Raw genomic sequence first — 24,949 nt, 5'->3', positions numbered from 1 at the left:
ATTTTGTTTCATGACGCCCGCCTTTGTACTCGGTTTCTAATTTAGTTTTTTTTTATTTATTTTAGGAACGAGCAAAAACAACCCCTAAACTAAACCTTTAACCATGTTTACACCCACCAAAAAAGATGAGGGACCAAACTGCAATTAATATTAAAAAAAACTTCCTTCTTCTTCCTCCTCCATTCCTCACGGCCGACACTCCCCTCCCCACCTATGGCAACTCGCGTTTTTCGCCCCAAATCATGAAACTGATTTTATAAAAATGATTCTCCACTTAATTACGATCCTACCGACACGTTAATTATAGAAAACGAATCAAAAATCATAGCTAATTGCGTAATGTTGAACCCGCGGCTTAACCGACTCCAAAACACTATAAATACACCACGAAAACTCAATTAAACTCGTCCTCACCATCTCTGTAACCTCGCGACACAAACCCCTAACCCAATTGTGATATACAATGTCGTCCAGATCACTAACAAGTTCAAGATCAGGCCGTGAACTATTGTGGCTCAATAACCCTCAATTCGCAACGATAAACGGTAATATTTATATGCATCTTACTCGTCCTTAAACGAAAATCAAACGCCCTAAATCAATTTTGACGAATAGTTATTGATTAATCTGAATTCAAAATCTAAGGTTTGTATTTGAAATTGGATCATGGTTATTGTCTGTATAAAGGTTTTCCAAATCAATCTCAAACACTAAACCGGCCCAGGGCGCGGGTTCGAACCCCCTGGACCCGGTTTTGTTATATGTTTTATTTCCTTTTATTTTAAAACTTTCATTAATAATATAATAAACCAATAAACTTTATTTTGTTTAAATCAAACCCGAGCTGTTATTTTCCGGACTTCTTTCAACATCTAAAAATTATACAAATACATAAATACATATTTATATATTCTTATCATATTAAAATGAACTGAACTAACAACCTATTAACGTTCGAAGTGAATTCGTGTTTAACTTTCCCATTAATACATATGCTGATAATTATATTATTATAATTATATATAATAATACTTGTTTATCAATAATTAATATTACAAAAATACAAATAATTATATTAAAGGTGCATGTCGTTAAATATATTTCATGTGTAAATCTAACATAATAATAATAATAACAACAACAACAACGATGGTAATAGTAATATTAAATAATAAAAATAGCTTAAATCCATTAAGTCTCTAAATTCCTTTTAAACCGATTAGTAACTGTTATATTGTGTTGCATTATTTGTATTGGTTATACTCTCTACAAATAGTAAACTTAAAAATATTATTAAGTAAATAATTAATAAATAAAATAACCTAAACCCTAAAACGACTTCAAACCTTTCAATCCGATTATCAACCACAATAATGATGACCAAACTAATAATATCCTATCAAATCTCAAATCATTATATATTATTAGTTTTTATTCGTTTATTAATATTATTGTTAACAACTAGGACTTTTTGTTGACGTATCCCGAGAAGCGTGACAAAGCCTATATTAACTTCTTATCGTCGTTTCACCCTTGTTAATCCATTCGATAAGGTAAGTAATTCACATCCTCCTTTTTTACCGTTTTATATTTTGGGGGCGTTATGCGTAAATCATTTTCACTACAATTCCACTATTTGCGTTATATGATATTACGCAATTAGTTATACGTGCAAATGTGACTATGTGTTTATTTTATGTTTTGGTGGTTGGTATCTCATCCTCATTAGTATGATCATACGCCGTCGGAGTAGCTCGTTATCCATGAGATTCGAGTGAAAAGACAACTTTTATATTATTGTTATATTATTGTTATTCTAGTTGTAGTGTTTCATATCATCGCAATGAATTGTCATTTTTATATTATATGTATTCAAAAACCGTGATTACTTGCTCAATTTATGTTGACAAACTATGTATTTTCCCGCATGACGCAGGTAGCTATATTGGATGAAGCAAGAGGTTTAAAGAGTAGATTCGACCTTAGGATGCATGATGATGAACTTATTTAAATTATTTTAATTGTAACGTTTACATTTCTTGTGAGACAATGTTTGTGCTTTGCGTAATTGAGATTATATGAAATAAATAATTTAGATATTGACACGTGTATTTACTTAGTGTCTTTTGAGCTATGATACAATTATGTCGCGCCCCGGCATATTCCGCCTGACAGATTGGTATCAGAGCCGAAGACTATAAGATAGGTGGTTAGACGTAACGACCTAGTAGCATGTTTAGCTATACGTGTTCCTATACGTGCACCCTACTTGTTTAAATTTTTGTACATAGCTTAATTTATTTAAATTGTTTATCATATACAAATGTACACGAAAGCACACACTTATTCCGAGGCTATGCCTCAAAAATCATTTTTCAAAACTTTAGAATGATTTATGATTTTAATCGGGAATTTCCTTAAGAAATCCCACCTTTTACCTCCCCTCTCCTTGAGGATGATTCGTGTAACGGATACGTAGTAACTGTAAGGGGACATACCTGTACACCGATCCCTTGACACCAAGGCTTGCGAGCCTAAGGAAGTGCAATGCGCATACATCTCAATCAGCCGTGAGACCTGGTTGCCTTCCTGGAGGGTGAGGTGTGAGTGTGAAACTTGTTAAGCCAAAGCGTATCACACCAAACGTTCACGAATCTACAACCCTTATTGTATCAATCGTGGTCATGTGACGATCACATCTTTAATTTATAACCGAATTCACGGTGATACGTGGCTAAACTCGGTTTTCCACATTGTATTTTAGTTGAATGGATGGATGAAGTACACAAATACGGGGTGGTTCCCAAAGTACTTCAACCATCTATCTCAACACCCCTCAAAACTCAATTTTTATCAATTTTATGGAGTTAATACATGAATATTTCAACAACTTTTATTTAGTTTTCGATATTTTCATTTTGTTGTAAGGAACCATGGTGATTCATGAAATCCTAACCAACAGATGAAACCATATATTCCAATTGTAAGTTATTTTATTATTTTAATATATTTCAACAACTTTATATGGTTTTTGATATTTCATTTTGTTGGAAGGATCCATGGTGATTCATGAAATCCTAATCAACAAATGAAACCCCTATGTTTCAATTTTAAGTTATGTTATAATCATTATTTATTTATTTCATGCATTTATTTATTCCTACACAAATAAAATCACGTCTCATAAATGACCTTATTCTCAACCTCAACCACAAACTCAACCTCAAATTGTTAAATAGAATTCACAAGTATCAATTTACACAAACTCATATATTTACAACATTTACCCAAGTCTCGTTAATTTTACACATATGATCCTTACAGTATGTCTTCTAGTCTCATCAACCGTAAGCGCCGCGTCGGCAACTCTGGCCGTCGCATGTCGTCTCGCATTACGAAAGGAATCGTGGAAGCCCTCCCAATAGTCATCTCTCAACTCCAAGCCGTGAATGCCGCTAATGTTCCCACAAACTCTAATGTTTTCACTATCAAGCAATTCACCAACGCTAACCCGACCGATTACTTTGGGACCGAGGGTGCTACAACCCTTCTTCAATGGTTCGAGCACATGGAAAGCGTGTTTCTCCACTGTGCATGTCTGGATGACAAGACCACGTATGCATCAAGTGTCTTCAAATCTAGTGTCCTTACTTGGTGGAATAGCAAAAAGAGAGACCTTGGGGCCGAGGTTGCCATGGCTTGCCATGGGATGACCTCAAGAAGCTCATGCTAGACTAGCTCTGCCCGAAGTATGAACTCCGGAAATTGGAAGAAGAGTTTTGGAATTTGAAGCAAGAGGGAGGTGATAATACCGCTTACAACGATCGGTTTCACAAATTGAGCGTCCTCATCCTGCACATGGTTACTCCATTGGAGCGTGTGATTGACAAGTACATCACGGGTTTACCGATGCAAATCCAAGATTCCGTCCTTAGTCGTGACCCGAAGGAACTTTATGATGCCATTACCCTAGCCGGTACCCTCACTGAAAACCACGTTAAGGCCGGCACCTTGACACGGAAGAGTTCCAAGAAGCCCAATGATAAGCCTGCATCTGAGCCCGCTAAAGAGTCCAAGCCCGAATCCTCAAAGCCCGAATCCTCTAAACACAACCACAACCATAACTCATCTTATTACCATAATAACAAGCGAAAGCCCAACTCACAAAACTACGTCTTAGCCCAATCACAAGCCCAACAAGCCCCTCCAACCAAGAAACCATACACCGGCCCACACCCATATTGCAACACTTGCCAACGTCACCATCCGGCCCAATCCACTTGCCGAGTATGTACCAACTGCCACCGATTCGGCCACCTCACCCAATATTGTCGAGAGCCTGTGAAAACGCAACTCAACTCCCCTATTCCCCAACCCATCACTCAATCATTTTCCCAACCATATGCCCTACCTTATGTTCCATCTCTCCCAACTATACGAGCCTGCTATCATTGCGGTAGCCCAAACCATCTTCGCAACACATGTCCAAAACTCGTTTATCAAATTCAAACCTACCCAAGCCCAACCAATCAACTCCAAATATATCAAGCCCAAACTTTCCAACCCCAAGCCGATCTAGCCGACCAAGCTTAACTAATGCAAGCCCAACCTATCCAAGCTATTCAACCTCAACCAAACCAAGCCGAACAAACCCAAACGAATCAAGCCAATCAGGGCACGTAAGGACGTGTGTACTACACCAACGCCAATGAATTGAAACCTAGGAATCATGGCACCATTTCACACTAATCCTTATGCCCAAATACCTACCTCCCCGAGAAGACAAACACTGTAAGCAACATTTTTATTCATCATTTTCGTATTTATTACTTTTGTTTTTGTTCTTCTCTTTTGAATAATGTCTCCTCGTACTCAAAATTTCAATATTATTAATGAATTCGTGTTTACATTTGATATATCCATCTTCACTTACTCTCCTCATAAAGCAAGACACGGATTGCTTATATTTATCTTTAGAATTGTTTGCTCATGATCAACTCAATATAACGGCCTATGACCGGTGACATCAAATGTAATCGTTAGTGGGAACCGGGACCATGTGCATGGCTATGTACCTAGTTATCTAATAGGACCATAATCTGGGCTGCCTATGATCGGTCGCTTTTGAACCAGGGCTGTGTACTTGGGTAAGTCATAGCTATCTAATAGGAACCCTATGCATGCATTTTATTTTTGTTGATTTTATATTCTCATTTACGATTTATCATTATCTCAATATGAGCGTCACAAACTTACACCCTCCCCTTAACGGTTAAACTTCTTTGGGAATATAGCGACTAACAACTTTGCGTCATTATTTCTCTAATTTTGTTAGTTTCTTTTGGCTATCTTATGTTACACAATTTTTTTTAGCCTCTCATGACCCCCAATGTTTTGCACATTCAACTTAGTATTTTGATGATTATTGTATTATAACAAGAGTTTTTATTTTTGGTTTTAATACCCGAAAACTTGTTACGTCTTTCAAACGTTCTATCTCGATATTCATTAACTCTAAGAATTTTGATATTTAAGCTTGTTCAATCGTTTTGGTGTTGCGCTAGTTATCTTGATATTTTTGACTTCAAGGGTTTTCTTTATTTTTCAATGGTCGTTAACTTTTGTTTCGCCTTTATTCGGAATTTTATCTTGATTTTCCAAAAAAAAAAAAAGATTTTTCTTAAACGTGTATGTATGATTTTTAACCCACCCAACGGAATGCGGACCATGCGATGAAATAAGTAATTATGAGTGCACGCATAATTACCGAAACCCTCGCATGGAAGTCATGGTTGGTACGTTGGTGTGCGAACAACTTAGAACCGAGGGGCTAAAGGACAACGGTACAAATGATATATAATATGACAAGGTCATGGTGGATACGCCGCTAGTACATCCTATATATAAGTGGACTTGTCATATTACCCATTTGTAGCGTTTTCCGGGTCACTCGAACATCTGTGTTGTTTTGGTTATTACGGAAATGATTTAGTAATTGGGTTTATTCTTATTTTTCTTATTTTTTTATATTCAAATTTCAGGACGAAATTTTCAAAAACTTGTGAATACTGTAACATTCGTTAAATTTCGGACTCTAAAACCCGACCCATTTTAAAAATTTTATCTTATTATTCGGTCTAGTGTTATTTAATCAAAGTAATAAATTTATTATCGATTATTTATTTTGTTTCACGACTGTAACATCTCGAATTTTTAGTATTTGTATTCATTTAAGTTTAAACCGATTTGGGAGCGTAATTCGGATCTTTTAAACTATTTAAAACTTGTATTTATTGGTATTTAACTTATTTTATAATTTCATAACTTTCAATTATGCCAAATAGCCCTTAGAAACCTTTAAAATCGCTTAAAACGGCTAAAAATCGCATTTTCGGGAACTACAGGGACTAGTTTTGCCAATTCTTTCCTATTTTTGATTAAATTAACGAAACTTAAACTCCAAGAAATGTTATAGCTGGTCCAATTTCGTTTTCTTGGTGTCTAAGCCAAATTTTGTTAGTTATTGTATTAGATTTTCTCATTAAATAGCTTATTTTGTTTCATAATTTGTTTTTAGCATCCAAATCGCTTATTTTTGGCATAAATTGAGTAAATTAAGGTCCAAGAAAAGGATTATAACTCAAATAAAAGTCCATATTCTTAAATTACTGATAAATCACGAAATCTTTGATTTATTACATCGATATTCTCATTAAAATCGTATTTTGTTACTTAAATGAGTAAATCTTCCAAATATGGTTCGTTTTTGCTATTCTTATATAAACAAGACTCATAATCTCTTCCACAAATCATTCATAAACCCTAGAGTAGCCTTCTCAGCCGTCACATCCTCTGTCCCTCCTCAAACTCTTCGGTTTTTGCATATTTGGTTGAAGATACGTTCATAACCGGTTGACTTTGCATATGTATTGACATTTGACTCATCGTTTATGTTGATTCTTTCACTTTCCGGGTAAGTTGTAAACATAGAAATCATTCATATATATTCCCTAGTCAATAACCTTCAATCAATTTCGGTGGTTGAAGGTTGTTGACTGGTCAAATCGCTTAAAACTCGTTAAAGTACAAAATAGTCAACTAGTTTGACTTAACGTTTTCTCATGCTTCTGTTCGGATTCAACGTTCGGTCCAGAAGACTTTTATTCTCGTAACGAAATTTTAAGGCTACTGACCAAAACCTGACTTCCGACTTGTTGTTCGGATTCTAGTCAGTACCAGCTCGCTTAAATCTTAAAACAAACATAACTTGAGTTCTAATCGTCCGTTTAGAGTGACTCCAGCGGCAACGAGTTTGTTTTTACTTATATTATCATATCCTAAAATATCAGATTCTGAATTGGTTATATCGTTTGACATGTAGTGGACGACTCGCTTATTCGTTAGCTCGCTTATTCATATTTATATTCGTTCGTCATTAATCTAAGGTGAGTTTATCATTCCCCTATTTTTACCAATGTTCTAAACGTTTTAGGGACATATGCGTACGTATCCGTGTTTCATACTATATATATATATTCAAACAAATGCATACGTGTTATTGTGAGTGATTTAATTAAACGTACGTGCTACTTGCTTACTTGTGTTACCATTCAATCAATCGTATATTGGGATTACTATTCAATCAATCATATAGCGGGTGTTTCTGCTGGTGAACAACGCCTGCTTCGCTTGGCAACGGTCTACATACTTGTTTATGGTTTGATTATATTTACCGCATTTAACATGTTATGCTTATTTATATTGTTGTGTCAAAACTAGTGATATTCTCACTCAACTTTACGTTGACAAAACTCCATTTTTATACGCATATGCAGGTTGCTTGTATTGAAGATTGAATTTTGGACATGTAGACAATACCTTAGGATATAATCAAGTTAACCCTTATTTGAGCTTATATTTGTATATTTAAATTGTTTATTGTATTCGGATATTGTGTGTATAATTGAAATAATATAATTAATTAGATATTGTCACATTTATATTATGATAGTATCTTCGAGCTGTGAGCAATCAGATCACGCCCCAATATTTCCGCCGTAGGTTGGGGTGTGACAATGACACCCGCCTTTGTACTCGGTTTCTAATTTAGTTTTATTTATTTATTTTAGGAAGGAGCAAAAACAACCCCTAAACTAAACCTTTAACCATGTTTACACCCACCAAAAAAGATGAGGGACCAAACTGCAATTAATATTAAAAAAACTTCCTTCTTCTTCTTCCTCCATTCCTCACGGCCGACACTCCCCTCCCCACCTATGACAACTCGAGTTTTTCGCCCCCAAATCATGAAACTGATTTTATAAAAATGATTCTCCACTTAATTACGATCCTACCGACAGGTTAATTATAGAAAACGAATCAAATATCACAGCTAATTGCGTAATGTTGAACCCGCGGCTTAACCGACTCCAAAACACTATAAATACACCACGAAAACTAATTAAACTGGTCCTCACCATCTCTGCAACCTCGCGACACAAACCCCTAACCCAATTGTGATATACAACGTCGTCCAGATCACTAACGAGTTCAAGATCAGGCCGTGAACTATTGTGGCTCAATAACCCTCAATTCGTAACGATAAACGGTAATATTTAACTATTGTGGCTCAATAACCCTCAATTCGCAACGATAAACGGTAATATTTATATGCATCTTACTCGTCCTTAAACGAAAATCAAAACCCCTAACCCAATTATGATATACAACGTCGTCCAGATCACTAACGAGTTCAAGATCAGGCCGTGAACTATTGTGGCTCAATAACCCTCAATTCGCAACGATAAACGGTAATATTTATATGCATCTTACTCGTCCTTAAACGAAAATCAAAACCCCTAAATCAATTTTGATGAATAGTGATTGATTAATCCGAATTCAAAATCTAGGGTTTGTATTTGAAATTGGATCATGGTTGTTGTCTGTATAGGTTTTCCAAATCAATCTCAAACACAAGTTGGAGCACCAGCCTGATGGCTGATGCGTTTCGTCTATAAACACTAAACCGGCCCAGGGCGCGGGTTCGAACCCCCTGGACCCGGTTTTGTTATATGTTTTATTTCCTTTTATTTTAAAACTTTCATTAATAATATAATAATCCAATAAACTTTATTTTGTTTAAATCAAACCCGAGCTGTTATTTTCCGGACTTCTTTCAACATCTACAAATTATACAAATACACACACACACACACACACACACACATATATATATATATATATAATTCTTATCATATTAAAATGAACTGAACTAACAACCTATTAACATTCGAAGTGAATTCGCGATTAACTTTCCCATTAATACATATGCTAATATTTATATTATTATAATTATATATAATAGTACTTGTTTATCAATAATTAATATAACAAAATTACAAATAATTATATTATAGGTGCATGTCGTTAAATATATTTCATGAGTAAATCTAACATGATAATAATAATAATAATAATAACAACGATGGTAATAATAATATTAAATAATAAATAACAAATAATAAAAATAGCTTAAATACATTAAGTCTCCAAATTCCTTTTAAACTGATTAGTAACTCTTATATTGCGTTGCATTATTTGTATTGTTTATACTCTCTACAAATAGTAAACTTAATAATATTATTAAGTAAATAATTAATAAATAAAATAATCTAAACCCTAAAACGACTTCAAACCTTTCAATCCGATTATCAACCACAATAATGATGACCAAACTAGTAATATCCCATCAAATCTCAAATCATTATATATTATTAGTTTTTGTTCGTTTATTAATATTATTGTTAACAAATAGGACCTTTTGTTGACGTATCCCGAGAAGCGTGACAAAGCCTATATTAACTCCTTATCTTCGTTTCACCCTTGTTAATCCATTCGATAAGGTAACTAATTCACATCCCCCGGTTTTTTGCCGTTTTATAAATCATTTTCACTACAATTCCACCATTTGCGTTATATGATATTGCTCAATTAGTTATACGCGCAAATTGACTATGTGTTTATTTTATGTTTTGGTGGTTGGTATCTCATCCTCATCCTCATTAGTATGATCATACGCCGTCGGAGTAGCTCGTTATCCATGGGATTCGAGTGAAAAAACAACTTTTATATTATTGTTATGCTAGTTGTAGTGTTTCATATTATTTCCAAGGAATTGTCATTTTTACATTATATGTATTCAAAAACCGTGATTACTTGCTCAACTTTATGTTGACAAACTATGTATTTTCCCGCATGACGCAGGTAGCTATATTGGATGAAGCAAGAGGTTTAAAGAGTAGATTCGACCTTAGGATGCATGATGATGAACTTATTTAAATTATTTTAATTGTACGTTTACATTTCTTGTGAGACATTGTTTGTGCTTTGTGTATTTGAGATTATATGAAATAAATAATTTAGATATTGACACGTGTATTTATTTAGTGTCTTTCAGAGGCGGATCTACCTTTGGGGCACAGGGGTCGGCCGATCCCTGTAAAATTTTTTTTTCAGTGCTATTATAATATAAAAATCTTTACCGGCCCCTGTGAAATTTCATCACCGACCATTGCAAAATATTGAAAAAAGAAAGAAGGAAAGAAATAAACTGAACCAAAAGCAAAAAAAAAAAAAAAATCACCGGAATGTTATGAAGAAGATGATAGAAATAAGAGAGGTTTGTTTTGTATTTGAGTAGTTTTATAAGTCAGTGCGCATATAGGGTGCCTATCTAGATTAAAAGCTGCAAACACTGTTTTTTCCCATCTCATTTCAAACTTAACCTTTTCTTGAAAATGTAAAACTATAAAATATTTAATAATAACATAAACAAAAAGTAATTACTTCATGTGTGTCGTCGGATTTGTTTTTAATTTTTAAAAGTGTACATGCTCCTTTTTTTTCTTGTCTTATCCACCAATTAAGGATGACAATTAAAAATTTATTAGAAGGTTGTTTATGTAAAATTTATTAAATAACTTAATTGTTGATAGAAAATTAAGTAGGTTGTTCACTATTTGCTTAATTATGTAATTTTTATTGATTATATAATCATTTCGTAGATTTTGAATATTATTATATTTATAATTTATATGAATACTAGATTTTATCCCCCGTATTACGGGGGTTGTTTTACATTGTTCGTTTTTAATATTTATATATGTATATTTGGATTTTAATTTTATTTATTGTAAGAAAGTTAATAATTAATATACTTAAGTTTGATGATAAAATGGTTTCACAAATAAATGATATATTATAATCTGGTTTAAAAGCTATCTGGGTTTGGTGATACCAATTACCCGTTTATTTTATTTATTATAAAATTGTTTCTTAATTATAAATAATATCTTTTTTAAAATAAAATAGGATATTAATTTTTAGTATATTCTAATTTTATAGAATTTTCATATCAAATATTTGATGAGATTATTTTTTAATGTACAGAGAAGTTATAACCCGTTTAAGAGCTATCTGGGTTTGGTGAGACCTTTACCTGTGAATTCTAGTCAAATGCGTGAGAAGCTTTCATTTACAAATAAAGCAATCTGATTGCTTGAGAGAATGGTTGTTTTACATTTTTTATTTTTTAATATTTATTTTTTGAATTTTAATTTTCTTTTTTGTAAGAAAGTTAATAATATACTTAGGGTTTGATGATGAAAGAGTTTCATAAATAAATGATATGTTATAATCCGTTTAAAAGCTATCTGGATTTGGTGACCCATGACCCGCTTATGGTTTTACTATAAAATTGATTATTAATTATAAATAATATCTTTTTCTTTTTAAATTGGATATTAAATTTTAGTAATTTCCTATTTTATAGGATTTTCATATCAAATAATTGGTAAGATTAATTTTTAATTTAATGAGATGTTATAACCCGTTTAAGAGCTATCTGGTTTTGGTAAGACCCATACCCATAAATTTGGGTTAAATCAATGAGAGGTCTCCATTTAAAAGTCAAGAAATCTGGTGGCTTCCATAAAAGGGGGGGAGCGACCACATCGCGACACATAGGATTTTTGGGTTTTCGTTTATATATATTATAGATAGATAGATGTGTGTTTCTGGTTTAAAATATGGTACTTAGGTAATTTGTTGCAACTTAAAAACTTGTTATCTATTATGTGATCCGACCCGGTTCGACTCGACCCTAAAAGAATTTATAGACATATAACGATAAAATTTCAAACTCTAAAAAATTTCCGACCCTTGTGAAAACTTTTTTTGGGTCCGCCACTGGTGTCTTTTGAGCTATGATACAATTATGTCGCGTCCCCGCATATTCCGCCATAGGTTGGGGTGTGACAAACTACTTGGTAATTGCATATGGAGCATCCTTTGATCTATAGCTAATCATTTTCAACAATGATATTTTTCATATGAAAAGTTATCACTTATGATCAGTTTGATTTGGTGCGATGGAAACCATTTTTTTTGTCGAATAATATGTAGGCGTATTAAAGCTCATGTCAGTTATTTGGTAGAACATTATTGTTCGTTTGCCTCAAGCTCGTGTCAGAATTTCCCGCGTAATATTTAATTTTTTTCACAGTTTAGCGCGCCACAACGTGCGCGAGTCTATTGCTAGTTATATATTAAAAACCAAATGTTAGTTTTCTTACTATTCATCAATTGTACAAGACTTTAAGCTTAATGTGCAAGTTTATTGTTGCTGTGTTTTATTTACAGGTTGTTGTCCACGTGTTTGGCATTGCATTAAAAACATAGGTTTCATATTTCTTCTTACTGCTCCATTATTTTATTTTATAATAATTTGGGTAAATTACTTTTTATTTAACTGCTAAATTAGTTCATTTTTAAGTTAGAATTTTAAATTTCTTAATTTTAAATAATAATGGTATCTTAGGTAAATAATAAAATAAAAGGAATTAATGAACCAAACACTCATCAAAGTTGTTTTAAACATATTACAACTTGATTTTGTTTTTTTTCCTATCGGTATCGTAACGAACCTAACCGATACCTATCAAATTCGTATTCACTCACTGCTGTAACACTCGTGTTTTTATTTCGTTTTTTAAATTTGTTTTAAATATGTTAACTTGATGAACTTATCTTTTAGGTTTAGTCTTATACCGTAACGAACATATCCGATACCAACCAAACATCTAGTTTTACCAAACACAAAACAGCCCCTGGTAGAAAACCTGGTTATGCTAAAAGTAACTATATTAATACGTTGTCGTCGTTGTCATGATGGGCAAATTAAGACACTTTATTTTTAAATAATTTACAAAATATTTAACAAAGGGTAATATGGTCTTTCAAGTAAAAAAAAAAAATCTCACGTTCATTTAATATATTTACAAATTTTCATCTCTAACTTTAGTTAAATTAAAAAACAGTTGCAAGTTTGCCCTCCCATCTTTAACTATATATTACCTTTTATTTTAACTTTTAACCAACTTCTTACCCATGATTTTAAACGGCCATAACTTTTTTCATACGCTAAATATTTTTAAAAGAATTTGCACTATAGAAACGAACATTTTATTATCTTTAATTTGAATATGATATTGTTGTAGTTGTTTTCAACTAAAAAATATAACATGTTACGTATGGGTGTTCGCGCTTCGGTTTTGAATGTTTTTAAGTTAAACCTTTAAGTCAAACCGTTAGTAACAATTTTTTGTCATAAAAAATCAAAACTGAACCGTAAAAAATTGAAACCGAAAGTTAAAGGAAAAACCAACCGTGAATCTTAACAAATGACCGGTTTAAAACGAGTTTAAAGTTTCAAACCAAACAATGCACCAAATTATTGTTACATGATTACCCGGGTTTGCGTTCTAACACCAGCATACTCGTCTACTGATTATCCATCCAATAATTTTCATCATCAACCATCTTATCAACAAGAACCTCAACATCACAAGTTCCAAAATTACCCTTCACATTTCATATCCTAATTTCCAATCTTACCCTAGTTTTTACGAAACGACCCTTCCAGCAGTGCCACCTCATTACCCCTCATCTCACTATCAGGGTTCTGAACAATCACCATACTCATCTTCAGCTGCTAGACCCGCAGATTATCCGTTTGCAGGTCAGTACATGCCAAATGCAGCAAACGGGTTTGGCCCGGGCCCAGTTCAAGAAACTGCACCGCCTGCTGTCAGTCATATCAGCATGACAGTAATTGCCAGCTTGCCCTTGAGAAAATAGCAGAGGCACATAAGGCTGCAAGGTTTGCCGTTGGAGCTTTGGCGTTTGATGATGTTTTTGTTGCTGCAGAATATCTTAAGAAATCACCTCAGCTGCTGACTAATCCGTCCGCGAGTGTTTAAATCTACAGCAAGGGTTTTGGCTCATTTTGTTTTTGCAAGGCTCGTTTTTTTTTATTTTGTCTTCCAGTGGATCCTGTAATTGATGTGTTTTGGTGAGAAATTGCAGCTTCAAAATTGAGAATTTCACATTGTAGATTGTGGATGCTTGCTGGTCATATAATTGTAAAGATGCCATCTTTTTAAAATTTATCTACTCGGCCCATTACACAGGTAAGCGAGTCAGAGAATGCCACGTCTAATGCGCATCTTTGTATTGATACTTGAGTTGATCCTGTGTTTTGGCTAAAGAAACAAGTTTCTATTTTTTTAGATAAAAATAAATTTTCAGATAAAAGTTTTCATTCAGTTCAAGATATTTGGCGACCACGCTCTTGTATAAATTCCTAAGGGGAGTGGGGGTGGTCCGTTATAGGGCCCGAGCACGCGTGATGGCATCACAAACACCGCCGCCGGTCCTCCCATCATGCGTGATGGGGGGGCCGGCCGTGATGGCCATCACGCAACTCAATTCGACCGTTGGAGAAGCTTGTTACCGTTGAGAGGAGATAAAAAAAAATTAATTAACCTATATAAATATAATCAAATCCATCTTCAAATCCAACTCAAATCCTCTACTAAAAACAACATTCTAACATCACACAAATGGAGGGTTCAAAGAAACGTGGCTCGGGTTCAAAGAAAACCCAATCCCGACCAAAGGTTCGACAAAATCTTGGCGAGCCAGCGAGATTCCGATTACAAGATGAACCCGACACAACCCAACCATTCCAACAACAACCTTTTCAACCACAACCGTTCCAAAACCAACCATTTAAATCTCAAACATTTAATTCACCGTTTTCATCGACACCGTATCAAAACCAACCATTTATTCCACCTTTTTCTAGCCAAATATTTCAAAATAATCCTTTTGAAACATTTCAATCTCAACCGTCACAAACGTCCGTCGATCCTTTAGAGGATAACAATGTCATACATCAATTTGCACGTGCTTTTCGTGATGAAGACGACGATGTGGATGAAGATGAACCCGCGGAGGAGGATGCCATTGTCCGTAGACCTTGGTCGTCCGCGGAGGAGGTCGCCTTGACCAAGGCTTATTTACACGCCTTCGAAACAAAAAAAACACGGAAACCAACAAAAACGAGATATGTTATGGAGACGTGTTATTGCACATTTCGAAAAACTTCCCAGTGCAACCGATCGAAACATGGATAAAATGACTTCCAAGTGGGGAGATTGGAATAGAAAAATGTCAAAATTTAATGCTTGCTACATCCAATTGGTAATTATTTTTTAAAATTTATTAGTTAAATTTTTTTTTTATAATTTATTACTTTATTTTTACAATTTTGATATATATATATTTTTCGAAATGTTTTGTAGAGCCGAGATCCACAAAGCAGAGCGAGCGAGGCGACTATTATAAAGAATGCCTTGAGCAATTATATCAAGATTTTCCGATATAAATCTTTTCCCCACTTGGATGCGTGGGAGGTTGCGAGACATCACCCGAAGTGGGAACCAGTTCCCGTGGTCGACATGGACGGATCGACGGCTCCAAGGAAAAAAGAATCTTCTTCAAAAAGATCAAAAACTTCCGATTCCGGGAACTACACAACATCTACCGATCGCTTGTCAAGCAACACGCCGAACATGAACTTGAACGATAAACCCGGAGACGATCCCGACGAAGACACACCCACACCCACACGGCCGCATCGCAAGAAAAGTGGGGAATCGTCAAGATTAGGAACGGAAACGGTGGCCGAGGACTTCAACGAATACAAGTCGGCTAAGTTGGCGGAAATGGTCGAGACGAAGGAGCGAAAGCAACTAGCTCTTGCTTCAAAATTAAAACGTGACGAGGCGTATATCAACCATTTGAATGAAAACCAAAAAAACGTCGATTTAACATTCATCGTACAACCGCACGAACATCTTAACGAACCCTTTAGATTGATCCTACTTCAACGCAAACGCGAGCTATGTGAGAAGTGGGGTTGGGAAGCGTTGTAGGTTTTTTTTTTGTCGGTTTTTTTAATTTATTTATCTTTGTAATATTTATTTAATCTTGTTTTATTTTTTATTTAATTTAACCTTGTTTAGTATTTATTGTAAAAAAAATAAAAAAAAAATTCCATCACACCACCACCCCCACCAAAATTCCATCACTAGTGATGGAAAGTGGTGAGGTGGGGTGGCACACCGTGATTGGTGGGAGCAAGTGATGGTTTTTAAACCACCCCCACCCCCACCCCCCTAACTTAAAACAAGTCCAAATGGTCCAAAAACATCCGTAACCATTATGCCGCCTCTTTTTCACCTCCATCATCACTATCTGTGCCACCATTGACATCACAAACTTATCAAAGCCTAGGCTTAAGAGATTTGAGTATTAGAGCGAATACTTGAAAATTAAACATCTGTGCTTATATCTGGTGGGTGTTTGAAACAATAACATACCAGACCCGTTAAGATGCAAACAAGTTAAAACTTAAAAAGATCTAATACATGTTTTGGAGATACCTTGTTAGGATCTGTAGTTCGTATTCAAGTTTGACGAATAAGCATGTGTTAAAATCATTACATCAAGTCCATGAAAATAAATTCAAGACACCGATTCCTATACAGCTCAAATATATGATTCCTGCAAAAAAAAATTTGACAGTATCAGTAAAGGATCCATAGCAAGCTAATTACACAAAATAAACGGGTCAGTTTCAGATTATGTTTTATCTCTAGCGAGCCAAATGAGTTAAAAAATAGCAGATCAAATTCAAGCGGAAATGAGACGGATTGAAAGTCAACCTAAGTGTACTCAAATGCATAAAAACATCATGAATTGCTTTACTAATGAAGTCAGGCTATTTGTAATAATCATATTTAGTGCATTAATCATCCATAAGATTTTAAAAAAAAACGGATGTACCTGTAAAAGGAAAATCTTGAGCACTAATGGAAGATAAAGAAAAAAGATTCCTAATATGTGTTTATCATGCTGTCTGCTAATATGCAACATCTCAAAATAGACGTTTTTTCTCATCATAAAACCATCTGCAACAACATTGTAATTAATTACAGGTCAGATCACCATACAGCTGTTTAAATATAATTTTTTTATATAAGGTAAGAGACGTACTTGCAGAGAAAAAGATGTTTTGTTTTGTCAAAGGTTTCTGTCTGTAAATGAGTTTGAGCCACTCTTTCTTCAGACAACTTGCGTGGAGGAAGAATTCGACAGGGACCATGAATCAGGCCAGCTGCTAATGTTGCTTCATGGTTCGATTCTTATACCTAAAAAAGCCAAAACCACTAGAACGTGCCACTTTATTCAAAAAAAAAAAAAAAGATTATGTCAACACAGTTTCTGTAATATCATCATAAATATTTACCTCATTGCTTTCGGGAGCACAAGGGCGACCAACACCCGCAGGCAAATCATCAGGAAAGAAATAGCGAGAGACACAGTAACCCACTTCTTATTTGTCTTATTATCCTCCCACATGCTCTATAACCAAATCCAAATTATCATCTTATGTAAAACTTAAACTTAAAAAATTGTAACAAATAGAGCAGCAAAACGTAACAATTGGATATTAACTTAAACTTAAATGAGCTGGGTCGTTGAGCCACAAGCTTGGTTTTAAAAAATGTGCGATGCACTCTAATGTGTTTTGATCAAAAAAGGCAATGCGCACGCATCATGTATGCGAGTTGTTTAAATTGAAAAAACAATACTAGATTATTTATAGATAATATTTTAACTTGTTAACTGTTGAAGACTAAAAAATAATATTTTAAAATAAATAACTTCAAAGAAAGCCACAGTACTACCAGGGAATTTTTTAGTATAACCAAAATAAGTCTTTAACTCTGTGTATAAGTAGTATATGCATACGGTACAAGTGGCCTATGCAGAAAATCACTTTTAACTAAAAAATGCGTGCAACAGCCCACATCCCGCGCATTATGCAATTTAAAACACATCATCCTCGCATCATGGAATCACAGAGCATCACTCCACCTGATGCAATCTCATCAGTGCATCATTATGCGCATCTAATGTGTGCATTTTAGAAACAAGGCCACAAGCTGGCTCGAGCTTGAGCTCAAAGTTCAGCTCATTTAGAACAAACAATCCAAGACAAGCTGAATTTGGCTTGGCTCGGCTAGTTATGCAGCCCAACCAGTAGAGCTGAATAAAGCAACAAATTTGAATTTATAGCAACAAGTGCTTACTTGTAGTTTATTAGGCGTAAGATTGTTTCCAGTAGAGCTGAATGAAGCATAATCCTGAAGTTTATACATGGTCTCACTTATGCAGCACGATCCATAATAAGTTTTCCCATCAATTTCATCTATTACACCGCCCACCCATTCAACATCCATCACGCATGCTACTCGTTAAAGCACCTTCATTCTCCCTAACTGTAGCACAACTTTCACTTGTTTTGACTATAAAAAAACCCTTGTCAACCACCCTCGTTATTCCCATTTTGAGTTACCGCCTTTGAACAAACATCCGCCGCATCTTGACCATCCGTTACTGATTGCCAAACACTTTGCACAATCGTCTCCAAAAACCGACAGCGTTGTTTCTTTTCTCCATCTCGAACAACTTCCATGCGAGTCATGGCACTCGACAACGTTGTTCATGTCGACAAGCAAGTTTTTAGAACCGGTTATCACTTCCAGCCTGCCTAAAACTGGATGACCGGTATGCATTTCTTATTTGTTCTTTTTATCTTCACATAAATCTACGAAAAAAAATAAAAGGTTTTGTGTTGACTAACATCACGACCCGTTATATAAAAACGGGCTGACCCGTTTAAGTAATTCTAATTAAACTTCTATAATTATATTTGTCTTTTCGTTTTTTAATATATACTTTTGCAATTTCTAATCAAATTTCAGTTTTTCCTTGACCCAACCCCACAAAATTCTCCGTTTCTTGATTGGATTAAAGAACGTCTTTGAAGCATAGAGGTTTCCATAGTCATATCTAAGCCCTGCCCACGTGTCAATTGATGTATTTATTATCTAGGACGTATTTATCCTTAATGAGGTTGTGTAATAATCAAACTTGGTCACGTCTAGGCTCGCCTCAAATACATATTTAATATCGGTTGAAGTGTCTAACCCATTCGTCCCTTGATATGAAACTGGGTAAAAGTCTACGCACTCCCACATACCGATATCCTTTGCGGTGTGAAATGGATGTTTTGACTTGGATGAAATCACGGCTTCGGTACAAGTAAGCAACGTGCCCCTAAAGTCCCAGCTCTTACTCCCCACAAGTTTCCAGTGACCCCTATTGAACCAAGCTGTTGTAGGGTCCCGAAAAGATGAAACATTTTCATCTGTTGGTTTAATTATTGCCGGGCTTAATCCACTTTCACAGGTAGGGATCAGAATAGTTGGCCGGTATAGCATATTTTGGACTTGGTAGCCGGGTTCTGGGCTTAAATCAATTACCCCGATGTACAGAATAATAGGTTTATCGCCTCCGTACTTGTCAAATGTGTTTGATGGTACAATCGCGGGCTCCAACGAGATCCAGTTAATCATATCTTTAGACACCGAATGTGCCCACACAGCACCCTTTGGATTACACTGGTAAAAGATATGATTAAGCCTAGAACCCGCAATTGTACACCTGGTTGATCCTACCATCAAACACAATTGCAGGTTCTGGGTTTAAATCATATCTTTTACCGGTACAATCCAAAGGGTGCTGTGTGGGCGCATTCGGTGTCTAAAGATATGATTAACTGGGTCTCGTTGGAGCCCGCAATTGTACCATCAAACACATTTTGACAAGTACGGATGTTGATCCTACCAGGCGATAAACCTGTTATTCTGTACAGCGGGGTAATTGATTTAAACCCCGAACCCGGCTACCAAGTCCAAAACTATGCTATACCGGCCAACTATTCCGATCCCTACCTGCGAAAAGGGATTAAGCCCGACAATAATTAAACCAACAGATGAAAATGTTTCATCTTTTCGGGACCATACAACAGCTTGGTTCAATAGGGGTCACTTGGTTCAATAGGGGTCACTGGAAACTTCTTGTGGGGAGTAAGAGCTGGGACTTTAGGGGCCCATTGCTTACTTGTACCGAAGCCGGGATTTCATCCAAGTCAAAACATCCATTTCACAACGCAAATGATGTCGGTATGTGGGAGTGCGCAGACTTTTACCCAGTTTCATCTCAAGGGACGAATGGGTTAGACACTTCAACCGATATTAAATATGTATTTAAGGTGAGCCTAGACGTGACCAAGTTTGATTATTACACAACCTCATTAAGGATAAATACGTCCCAGATAATAAATACATCAATTGACACGTGGGCAAGGCTTAGATATGACTATCATAGAAACCTCTATGCTTCAAAGACGTTCTTTATTCCAATCAAGAAATGGAGGATTTTGTGGGGTTGGGTTAAGGAAAAACTGAAATTTGATTAGAAATTGCAAAATTATATTTGGAAAATGGAAAATTGAAAAACCGAAAAGAAAAATATAATTATAAAAGTTTAATTAGAATTACTTAAACGGGTCAACCCGTTTTTATATAACGGGCTGTGATGTTAGTCAACACAAAACCTTTTATTTTTTTTCGTAGATTTATGTGAAAGATAAAAAGAACAAATAAGAAATGCATACCGGTCATCCAGTTTTTGGCAGGCTGGAAGTGATAACCGGTTCTAAAAACTTGCTTGTCGACATGAACAACGTTGTCGAGCGCCATGACTCGCATGGAAGTTGTTCAAGATGGAGAAAAGAAACAGTACGGATGCCAAACGCCATACACTACACCTAGTGAAAACAACCCTCATGAATCATAATTAAGAAAACAAAATTTCCTAACTAAATATATTATACAGGACACCAGCCCCAACGTCAACATCTTCATCACTAGCTACCTCAGTATTAAATTAAGATTCAACTTACGTACGTTCTTTCTTATTATATTTTATTAGATTATGAACTTGTGTTGTTTGTGATCATGATCCGGCCGGGTTTTGCGGATGGCAGCCGCCCCGAACCCGGTGACCCGACGGGTGAACCGGGAAAAGCATTTTTTTTTTATTTTCTTCATATGATCTGGACCATGATTTTCGTTTTGGTATGTCCGATCCAACTCACAACATGAAAATGATCTTGCTTCACTCGGAATCGCATCTCCGACAACCACAACGACATTCCAAAAAAGCAATTCAATCTTATGGTAATGGATGGAGATGAAGATGAAAGGTTTGGGATAAAGATTGAGATTGAGATGAAGATGAAGAGAGATGCATATGAACTCACCTATGGTGCCATTGAGATAATAAGGACGAGTGAATGACGGGGTTTCCAACAATATATCATTTTGTCTTTTACTTTTTTAACTAAGTTACAATCTTCATTCTTCGTGTTAAAAGCTTTTATCAAATGACCCTAAAGTTTTCATGCATCCTACATCTTATAAAATTTAATGGAAAAAGATATTATATATATATATATATATATATATATATATATAAGTAAAGGATAAATTAAGACACTCATTTTTAAGTATTTTACAACCATTAAAGCATAGAGTACCATCTTCATTAAGGGTATAAGGGTCATTTTTACTTTAAATAATAGTTACAACATTGGTCCTTTATCTTTTAACTATATATTCTTATAATTTCATTTTTAACCCAACTTCCCCCACGATTATTAAACGATCATAACTTTTTCATACGTTAATATTTTTTAAAAAAAATTACACCATAAAAATGAGCATTTTATTCTATTTAATTTGATTACCATAATGCTATAGTTTTCGAAGTTAACAAAAATTGCATTGGGAAGTGTTGCGGTCCGGTTTTAATGGTTTTAAATTAAACCATGAGCCAAAACGTTAGTAACGTTTTCCTCATCAAAAATCGAAATTGAACCGTTGAAAATTGAAACCCGACCAAGGCAAACCATTAACAATACTTAGGTTCCGATTTGGTTTGTACTTCGATAATAAATTAAGTTTAAAATAAGAATTAGACAAAACAGCAAAATATGTCCTTTAAGTTTGATCGTTTTTTCATTGGATGTCCTTTATCAAAAGAAATGACAGAAAACATACTTTTTGTTTCAAATTCCTTTCACGTTATGTCATTTGTGCCTAACCCAATTAAAATTTTCCGTTAAATCTTGTCATGTGCAATGCACATGAGGGTAGTCTTGTAATTTTATAATTTATTTAATATTTAAAACTAAAATGGTAGTAATAACTTTCTCTCCCTCTTCTCCCAAACACACACCATATCTCTCTCTCTCTTCCTGCTTTTCTCTCTCAATAGTCAACATTAAGAACCCATCAGACCGTCACCACTACACCGCCGCACCTGCAACCACCGACGACGGTGGTTCCCCAACCCCATCAACACAGATGAAGCTAGAGCCGCAACCACCGCCGCACCTGCACCTGCCGCCGCATTCGCAACCACCGACGAGGGTGGTTCCGCCGCACCTGCAACCACCATCGTTATCCCGGAGGATAAAGCTAGAGTTCTAGCAACACCTACAGATCCAAATCACTGACAAGCGAGACGGCGTGGTGAATATTTAATCACCTTGTTGTTTTCAATTTCGTCGGTTGCGACATCGATTTGGCGATGGTCAGACAGAAAGAAAGGGGTATTAGTGAGAAATTAGGTGTAGCCATGAACATGGGGTATAGATTCGTGGTGGTAATTGCAAATCCTTAGTCCTCGTAATTAAGGTGTTTTGGAGCAAATATTCTGACCTTTCTAGAACCGGAGAAACATGTTCAAGATGCCGATTTGTTGAAGCATGAAGCGGTGCCTTTTTTACTCGAGTGGATCAAACATTGGAAGTGAATGGTGGTGGATGGTGGTGATGAATCACAATGAGTGAGAGAGAGAATATGAAAGAGAAATATATATTTTAAATTTTTATTAGTTTTTATTTTTTTGTCTATAACTTTAAGCAATCTACACAAATAGTCCCTTAAGAGTAGAAAGACAAATTTACCCTCATGTGCCTTGCACATGACTATATTTAACGAAAAAAATTAACTTGGTTAGTGCCAAAGAACGTAACGTGAAATAAATTTGAAACATGATGTATGCCTTTTGCTATTTCTTTCATTAAAAGACATCTAATGAAAATCAGATCAAACATAAAGGATGTCTTTTACCATTTTGTCTAAGAATTATTAATCTATCTATATACATTCATTTCAAATTAAACACCAACTAATTAATAAACTATTTAAGTCATAATATAAACAACGATAATTTTGGTCACGTAAATGATAAAATCAACAAAAAATCATACCAGAATTTAGGCTAAAATAAAGTTATAATAAACACGCTTACTCGTATTAAATAAAATTTGCTTAGTTGTATTTTAACTACATATATATATACATACATACATACATAAATATATATATATATATATATCCGTTGTGTATACATCTCTGCAATCAATTATCTGCATATTATTGTAAGTATTTCACATTCACTATTTACTTATTCTGCATCTAATTGTAAGTGTGATTGGTACCCCATGATTGAATTTGGTATCAAAGCAAAGGCTTTCTTAAAATCTAAAAGACTAAGACAGGTCCATATGTTTTTGGGAATCATAATACCCACTTTATTTTTATGGAAACCCGCTTAGGTGAAGATTATGGGAATGTTTTTTGCTTTGATAACAGGTTGGTTGAAGGTTCCAACTTTGTTAATTATATGTTTGCTATTAGGATATAGGAATATTTTAAAAGAAAAATGAGATTAGAGAGTAAATGCTAAGGAGTCGGATTTCATCAAAAATAGATTCTTCTCAAACTAAAAAACTCGATTTTCTAAATTTAGAATTCTCTGATAAATTTTGTAAAGTCATAAATAAAGAAAATTATAAATTCCTTTGTAGGATTAAAGACGATAATTTCGAACATAGCCTACACACAAAGGATATACATCAAAACGCTTTAACAGATTTAGTTATAAGCTTAGGCTTTAATTTACAGAAAGAACTATATAATAATAAACAAGTATTAGAAAAGATCTTAGAAGAACTTAAAAAATACACAAGTAATTTAGATTATATTAAAGAACAAAATAATATTATCATCCAAGAAATAAAAAATATAAAGGGTAACAATAAAGAAAACCATATAAATAATACATCAAAAGACATTGGTAACATTATTAAAGCTTTAGATAATCTAAGTATTAACGACACAAAGATAAGTAAAAAACCTACACCTTATACACATTGGCAACCAAGAAAATGAGTAATAATTTCCTAGTAAGAAGTAGAACAATACAAGAAGCAAGAAATTCTACTAGTAATATACATGATATTATAACATCAGATAGCTTTTTAAACAGAATAATTAGACGAGGATCAGGGTCTAATAGTAATAGACATAGAATAAATTTAGACAGAAATATGGATTTACATAATCAACATCAGTTAGATATATTAAATCCTAGAATATTATATCAAACAGGTATATTTAACATAAATACAACCTTAATAAGAAGCAGTAGAGAAGAAAGTCTTAGGGTAATAGATAAGACAGTAACATTAGATTTATTATCACCAGAAACTATACAAAAA

General features: G+C 34.6%; 1 long non-coding RNA gene across 1 annotated transcript; it reads right to left on the bottom strand.

Moving 5' to 3' along the window:
• Nucleotides 1-17,290: 17,290 nt before the first annotated feature.
• LOC143612308 (uncharacterized) lies at nt 17,291-18,771 on the bottom strand. The gene is made up of 4 exons (XR_013149921.1): nt 18,561-18,771; nt 17,714-17,829; nt 17,461-17,615; nt 17,291-17,375 (listed from the first exon to the last, which is right to left on the bottom strand). It is a non-coding gene; the product is annotated as an uncharacterized LOC143612308 (long non-coding RNA).
• Between the last annotated feature and the right edge of the window lie 6,178 nt (nt 18,772-24,949).

The sequence above is a fragment of the Bidens hawaiensis genome, unplaced genomic scaffold, assembly GCF_021521415.1.
Source record: "Bidens hawaiensis isolate Kalapana, Puna unplaced genomic scaffold, B.hawaiensis_p1.1 tig00034209_1, whole genome shotgun sequence".
Taxonomy (NCBI): Eukaryota; Viridiplantae; Streptophyta; class Magnoliopsida; order Asterales; family Asteraceae; genus Bidens; species Bidens hawaiensis.
Note: the sequence above shows the minus strand (reverse complement) of the source record. Positions and strands in the feature narration are given on the sequence as shown.